Consider the following 8,520-nt stretch of genomic DNA (forward strand, 5'->3'; position numbering starts at 1 on the left):
ATCATTTTAATGCAGGGGGTGGAGACAGCTCCTGATTGGTTATCTGCATGCTGTCTGTCTCAGCATATCCATACATTTTAAAGTTCATGTCTCTTCCCTAACCAGTTTGGCTCAGTGGATAGAGCATCGTCCTGAAGGGTCCAAGGTTCGATTCCGGTCAAGGGCATGTACCTTGGTTGCGGGCACATCCCCAGTAGGGGGTATGCAGGAGGCAGCTGATCAATGTTTCTCTCTCATCGATGTTTCTAACTCTCTATCCCTCTCCCTTCCTCTCTGTAAAAAACTCAATAAAATAAAAGGCAAAAATGAGGCAAATGCCTTGAATTTATGCAGCTCTCCTAAAGAGTTGAAAACCCTCCCTGCAATGGCTCATATCTTCCTTTCTATGACACATGGTACTTTCTCTTTAAAGAAACAACCTAGCATGGCCAGTGTTGCTCAGTGGTTAAGCACTGACCTGTGTACCAAGACGTCATTGGTTCGATTGATTCCCAGTCAGGACACTTGCAGGGTTTCGGGCTCAATCCCCAGTAGGGGACATGCAGAAGGTAGCCGATTGATGTTGATGCTTTTCTTTCATAGATGTCTCTCTCCCTCTCTCTTCTTGTCACTCTAAATTCAATAAAAACATATTTTTTAAAAGGGAAAAAGAAACAGCCTAGTCCCGTGGTCAGCAAACTGTGACTCGCGAGCCACATGCGGCTCTTTGGCTTCTTGAGTGTGGTTCTTCCTAAGCCTTAGGAGTACCTTATTAGGTTAATAACAATGTACCTACCTATATAGTTTAAGTTTAAAAATTTGGCTCTCAAAAGAAATTTTAACAGTTGTACTGTTGATATTTGGCTCTGTTGACTAATGAGTTTGCCGACCACTGGCCTAGTCATATGAGTTTAATTTTGGAACTGGCCAGGGATCTTTATTTAAGTTATAACATTCTTCTTATTATATTATAACTCTATGTGAATTAAAAAAGTATGAATTAATAAAGTGAGAAAGGATATTTAAAACCATATTAGTATCTTCTTTTGCATACAGTTTTTAGAGGTAAGTCAGAGAATTTATTATTTGTATGGTTATTTTCCAACAAGCTCTAGTGGAATGTATAAATAAGATTCCATATACTCAATCCTATATAATAAAAGCCTAATATGCTAAGTGTTTGGTCATCTGATGGTCCGTTCAACCAATCAAAGCATAATATGCTAATAATATGCTAAGGCTGCTAAACAGCTCACTATGATGTGCACTAACCACCAGGGGGCAGACACTCAACACAGTAGCAGCCCTCTGGCGGTCAGTGCACACCCACAGGGGGAGCACCACTCAGCCAGAAGCCAAGCTCATGGCTGGTGAGTGCAGCAGTGGTGGTGGGAGCCTCTTCCACTTCTGCGGCAACGCTAAGGATTTCTGACTGCCGGCTTAGGCCCATGGGGAGCGGGGGGGAGGGCTGACCTAAGCTGGCAGTCAGATATCCCCTGAGGGCTCCCCTGAGGTCTCCCGGACTGTGAGAGGGCACAAGCCAGGCTGAGGGACACCCCACTCACTGCCCCAAGTGCATGAATTTCATGCACCGGACCTTTAGTCTTGTTATATTATTATACACTATTGTAACATATTACAAAATTATTTGAGATGTACATTATATGTATTATATTATTATTGTAATACTTTTTGTTAAGCTAGTTAGGGGATTGGGTGGGGCTACTCATGTGAAAATCAAGAAGCCGTGGAGAAAACTCAGTAAAGTTTTTTCTCAAAACACTTTTCCATCAGGACTATACTAAGGCTCTCTATTCCTTTGTAATACTGATGGCCACTCCCACTTTAGCAGAGACCATCTCCTTTTTCAGTGTAAAAATTCATTTCAGTTGCAGCTTATATTCAAGTTTTAGAAAATATAGGGATTGGGTGAGAGAGAGACACTTTTCAGGTCCATGCTTTATTCAGCCCCTAAATGCTATAGTCCTGTTTTCTTTAAAATATATTTTTTATTGATCTCAGAGAGGAAAGGAGAGGAAGAGAGAGACAGGAACATCAATGATGAGAGAGAACCAAGGACCAGCTACCTCTTGCACACCCCACACCGGGGAACCGGCCCACAACCTGGGGATGTGCCTTGACCAGGAATCGAACCGTGACTTCCTTGGTTCATAGGCTGATGCTCGACCACTGAGCCATGCTGGCCAGGATGTATTCCTATTTTTAATGACACCTTTCAAATATTTACCATGAACTGGGGAAAGAAACTTAAATTGATAAGCCCATACTTAGCATAAATATATGTAGGTTCTATGAGGAACAATTTGTAATATTAATTTCAGTAATTTCCAGGGAGAAGAGTATGCAGGGGGGAAATGTCAATATTGAATAAAATCATATGGAATTTTATTGTTGCCTTCATCTTTTGAAGTCTATCTCTGAATTTTAACAGGTTCACTTACTTCCAGGGGCTACAGGTGCCTGAATGTGGAGATTCAAGAACCGAGTCAGCATTGAACCCATGCCTTCATCACACACAGTGTCTGCTCTGAGTGCACCAGAAGCCATTTAACCAGCATTACCGGTCATTCTGCTAAGAGATGCTTGTTTATACCTGTTGGGTGTCAGGCACAGTGCTATGTACTGGATGCACAGTGAGAACAAAACAGACCTGCTCCTGCCCTCATGGAGCTTACAAACATTTAAAAAGCACACACAGGGGTATATATACAATTACCCATTTTGATGAGCACTATGAAGGGAAAATCTGGTATGTGAGGAGAGAAACCGGGGGTGGGGGGATCTTCTCAGGGTGAATTCTCAGAGAAGGCCTCTCCAAGAAAAATAAAAGAATTAGATATGAAACCCAAATGTGGGTGGACATCAGAATTCTTCCTTGTACAGTGTATGTTTGCCTATTTATACTAATATCAGCAAGTCAAAGCCAACCCTGAAAGGCTCTGCCTCACTTTGCCCCATTTCATATTTGTAGATGCCCTTCTCCTACAGTGAAAAGATCTGGTTCCCCAAACCATTTTTACTCACTTCCTACGGTACATACCACATAGAGTTTTAGAATCAACGTAGAACCCTTTTTACCAGGTGGAAGATTACATAGGAAGTGACTTTCATGAGTTTTTACTGACCCCTAGTGTTTTCTTTGTTGCATCTGCAGTTTTCAAGCACCAGGTTTTCACAACCTCAACACTTGACATTCTGTGCCAGATGATTCTCTGTTGTAATGGGCTGTCCTGTGCATTAGTTATATACAATCAGTATCCATGGCCTCTACCCACTGGATGTGAACAGCACAACTTCCTCCCTGAGTTGTGACCCTCAAAAATATCTCAGACATTGCTAACAATGCTCCCTGGGGGACAACATCTTGAACTATATGCTGGGTTAAGGCCTGAAAAGCCTCGTTAAAATAAAAATGTAGTATCTTGCAGCAGTAATCAATTAAGTTTTGAGGCAACAAGACCAGGGTTTAAAGCCATGGCAATCTGGAGACTTAGTTTGCCTCTCTAACGCTCTGCTTCTTCCCCAGTGAAAACCAAAAAACTAGCACCAGCTTTGGAAAGTTTTTGTAAGGATTAATTTGATGGCATATATAACACACTTGGTACAATCCCAGGCACATAGTAGAACCTCAATAATTGCTTTTGATGAAATTCTTCCAATTTACTTCTGGCAGAAAATAATTTGAATAACTGTCTGTTTTTGCCAAAGTGCTTCTGACTTAAAATCTTCATGGAACCAGGAGTTCCTAATTTAAGATCCCTTTTAGATTCCACTAACGCAGTGGTTGGCAAACTCATTCGTCAACAGAGCTAAATATCAACAGTACAATGATTGAAATTTATTTTGAGAGCCAAATGTTTTAAACTTAAACTATATAGGAAGGTACATTGTTATTAACTTAGTTAGGGTACTCCTAAGGCTTAGGAAGAGACACACTCAAGTGGCCAAAGAGTCGCATGTGACTCGCGAGCCGCAGTTTGCCAACCACGGCACTAACGTGTTCTCCCATAAAGTGTTAACTGTCACTATCCTCACTCTAGAGCAGTGGTTCTCAACCTTGGCTGCACATTAGAATCACCTGGGAATCTTTTTAAAATCCTGATTTCTGAGCCTCATCCTCTGGAAATTCTGTTTCTTTGTTACTACTGTTGTGGCATTTTTTGGAGGGGGGCCAGATGGCTCTCATACTACACCACATCAGTTTTTATTTAATGCAAATTAAATACAAATAGCCCTGGCCAGTGTGGCTCAGTTGGCTGGAGCGTTGTCCCATGCACCCAAATGTTGTGGGATTGATTCCTGTTCAGGGCACATACCTAGTCGTTCAATCCCCAGTCAGTGCATACACGGGAGGCAAATGATTGGTGTTTCTCACATTGATGCTTCTCTCTCTCCCCCTCTCTCTCAAATCAATTAAACACACACACACACACACACACACACACACACACACACACACACCAGATTTCCCTCAATATGTCTTAAGGCTACTTCACAGTGTGAAGATGATCCAGCTTTCTAAATTATTTTTCTGGAATGAGCCTGACCCCTAGAGGACAGGCATTGCACGCAAACCACCAAGAGCCAAGTTCAGCTGCAGAGTATCAAGGTGGTAGAAAGAGTCAGACAAGGACTGGGGATGGCCTGGTGTGATTGTAGGATCTTAATTCTGAACCAACTAGCTTGAGCACAATTTCATCTCCTTTATCTCAAATATATACATTTTAAAATTATTGACATATATACATATAATAAACTGCACATGATTAAAACGAACCATTTGGTCAATTTGATAGTTGTATCCATACCAGCACAATCAAAACCCATTTCCATCACCTTCTAAAGCTTCCTCATTCCCTTTTGTAATCCACTCTGCCTTCATCCCCATCCTCAGACAACCACTGATCTGCCATCTGTCACTGTACAATGAGTTTGCATTTTCTAGAATTTTTATAAATGGAATGACACATCATGTAGTCTTTTGAGCCTGGCTTCTTTCACTCAGCCCAATGATTGTAAGAACAGCTGTGTGGCCGTGGTTTGTTCCTTTTTATCACTGAGTCATAGTACGTTGTATAGACACACTACATCTTGATTGTAGACTTGAATGTGAGAGTTAAAACTTCTAGAAGAAAATATCGGAGAAAATGTCCATGACCTTAGGGCAGGCGATGCTTTCTTAAAATGCCAAATGAAGAGAAGATAAGTGAAAAAAGTAATTGTATTTTATCAAGGTTAAAACATTTGCTCTTTGAAAGAAGCTATTAAGAAAACAAAAAGGCAAGATTGGCAGCAAGTACTTGTACACATATATCAGATGAACGACTCGTATTCAAAATAATAATGAACTCAAAGACAAAGATTCAAGTTTTAAAAACAGGCAAAACATTTGACCAGACACTGCACAAAAGGAAATATACATGTGGTCAATGAACACATGAAAAAAGGCTGAGATTTTTCAAACCAGGAAAGTGATAAATGTATATGGTATTTTCATGCCTCTGAAACTGGGTTAGATCTTACAATGGATGAACTTGCAATTGGTATGCTCCTTTTCATGTAAAGTTAATATCTTTATTTTTAGAAGCTAATATTTATTTGGCAATGTCCTCAGAACTTTGCCTGCATTGTTTCATTTAATATTCACAAAACCCTATGAAGGAGGTGCTATATTTAAACCTATGTTCACTGTTGTTGTTGTTGTTGTTATTGTTATTATTAATTGAATCAAAACATGTTTTATTTTCACTAAAAAAAACCCAACACTGTCTTTGTATAAGCACAAAAAATGGCAAGGACAAATGAAGTGATAATTCAGTCCAACAGTGATGCACAAGGACTGTAGGTTTGAAGGAGGAAGGACGAGATTACAGGATGCCTGGAGGGTTCACAGAAAAAGCGCTGGAATCGACATGCCAAGAATGAGGAGTCTGGGTACCTGAGAAATGATTCAGTGCCATAAAAATAATTCAACTGAATCAAATTCACACAACATGTACTAAATCCCTGCGTCACTCAAAGCAAAGATAAATTACTTACCGTAAAGTCAGAGCTTAGAGAAGAAGACAGGCATGTACAGCACTACCTGCTGGAATTTGGGATGAAGGAACCAGGAATGTGTGGCGAGGGTTTGGGAAGTTCCCATCCCAGGAAAGTTTCATCTTAACAAAAAGTGCAGGAGGAACTAAAAGTTAGATGGGAACGTCTTTATATATATTTAAATGTAGAAAGGGAAATTTAAGAATTGCCAAAGCCAAAGGAGGCCAAACAGCAAGGATAAAAAACTTGGACACGGAACCAGACACTGGGAGTCTGGAAGGTATACATAAACATGTTTCAACAACTTGGAAGTAACTGGGTGGGGTGAGATAGGGAATAGAGAGTGGCAAATATTTGGCACGGCTGTTTGTGCTCATAGGTGAGTTTTATGACAGTACCATAAACTTTTCAATTAATATAATGTAAATCCTCGTTTTAAACTCAATTTAACAATTAAGGATTTTTTAAATTAAACGCATAATTAAATTAATGAATCACTGATAAATAATCACAACCTCCCCACCTTACTTCCCTCTGCTCTCTTTGCTTCTATTACGTGGGGAGGTTTCTTGCTTCACCGGTGATATCCAGGCAGGAGACACTGAGTAATGCACAGAACACAAAGGAAATGAAAAGAAGCCAAGTGGTAAGTTAACCGACACACGGAGGTGAGGAGAGAGGCAGGATGAATTGTGGAGTGAGGGGATCCTGGATGAATGAGGGAGTGTGACGGTAGAGAGCAGAGAGTGGGGGCAGAAGAGAAAGGCAAGAGTGACAGTGAGAAGCTGGGGGCAGGGCTGGTGTTGAGAGATTTGGAAACGAACTGCAAAGGGATTTACAAGGTGGTGCTATGGGTGCCCAACTGGAAACCCTTCCATGTTCTTCCAAGGATGGCAGTAAAGGATGGAACTCCTTTTTGATTATTTCTGGTCAGTACTCTCTGGTCAAACTGCACTGTAAGCCACACATTCCTGTTGGTGTCAAATGTAGAACTCTGGCGAGCTTTACCTGTGTGGAATCTTGGGGAGTGGGCATCCAGAAAGACTCAGGGACAGAAACATTTAGAAAAATAAAGAAAGCCAACTTTAGACTTCAGAAGGAAAAACTGTGCAAAATCAGCAAGGTTTCCCAATGGAAGGTAATCCACTCGTGGTGAAGAATAACTTTGATGAATCCTTGCCTGTTCACAAGGCTCAGGACGTAGCTTCAGATATCAAAACAGCAAAAATCAGACATGCATTGGTTTCTGTTATGGAATCTAGGTTTATTCCAAGTTTTATTATTTGAAAGACCATCACCAGTTCTCACCATGTTCTTAACGATCTCTGACTGCAATGCTTTTCTTTCCCCCTTTACTTTTGTTTTTAAACACACCTATTTACATTATCCAAAAAACTCTAAACAAATTATTCAGCATCATCAAAACAGGCGTCTGGCTATTTAACAAAACTATAAACAGTAATGTTAACAAGAGAACAAAACTCTGGCTAATAACAAAGCAATACCAATGCAAAATCAAACTACAAACATGTTAACATTTTCAGGATATTCCACCCAGAGTCTTTAGATTTAGCTCCGCAAGATTTCACAGAAAACTGACAGTTCACCAATGCCAGCATAGCTTCCACTTGCTTCTCTAACATCTGCTTGGCCTCAGTCACCATCTTCTTCAGCTGACTCCATGCTGATACCTCGGCCACTTGTGTAGTAAAATGCCGCTGATGCAAAGATGTCGTAGATGCAAAATCAGTCCCCTGGATCAGGCTGTTTGGACAGTTGACCCTGACACTGAGTCCACACCAGTCCCAGTCAAATCAGCCCCGTCCTTTACCGCTTGCTTCTTACTGCTTATTTTCTATTTCTACTGCTTATTTCTCTACCGCTTATTTCTACTTATCTCTCTATTTCTACAGCTTATTTCTACTTATTTCTCTATTTCCTACCACTTATTTTCTAACATCTACCGCTTACTTTCTATTGCTTATTTCTACCGCTTATTTCTACTTATTTCTTATTTTTACTGCTTATTTCTACCACTTATTCCCTACAGCTTATTTTCTACTGCTTAGGTCTCTATTTCTACCACTTATTTCTGCCTATTTCTCTATTTCTACAGCTTATTTCTGCCTATTTCTCTATTTCTACCTTACTATGTCTAGCTTAACAAAACCTAAGAGAATTCTTATTTGCTACCGCTTATTTCTACCACTTATTTCTACTGCTTTTTTGTTTTGTTTTGTTTTGTTTTTTGGGATCCACTTCTTTTTATGCTTTTCTACCTTATTTCTTGTCTATTTTTACTTATTCTCTCCTTAAGAAATTTAAAAATGCTTCAATTAAGCATTGCCCCATGTTTTACACTGAGCTATTACCAAACCTCGGCTCCCTACCTTACTTTTGCTTTTAGCCTTTCTTTCTGCTTTTAGCCTTATGTTTAGTGATCCACTTCCTGGGATCCTGAATTTCCCAAGTTTTACACCG

Source organism: Myotis davidii, unplaced genomic scaffold, assembly GCF_000327345.1.
Source record: "Myotis davidii unplaced genomic scaffold, ASM32734v1 scaffold11, whole genome shotgun sequence".
Classification (NCBI taxonomy): Eukaryota; Metazoa; Chordata; class Mammalia; order Chiroptera; family Vespertilionidae; genus Myotis; species Myotis davidii.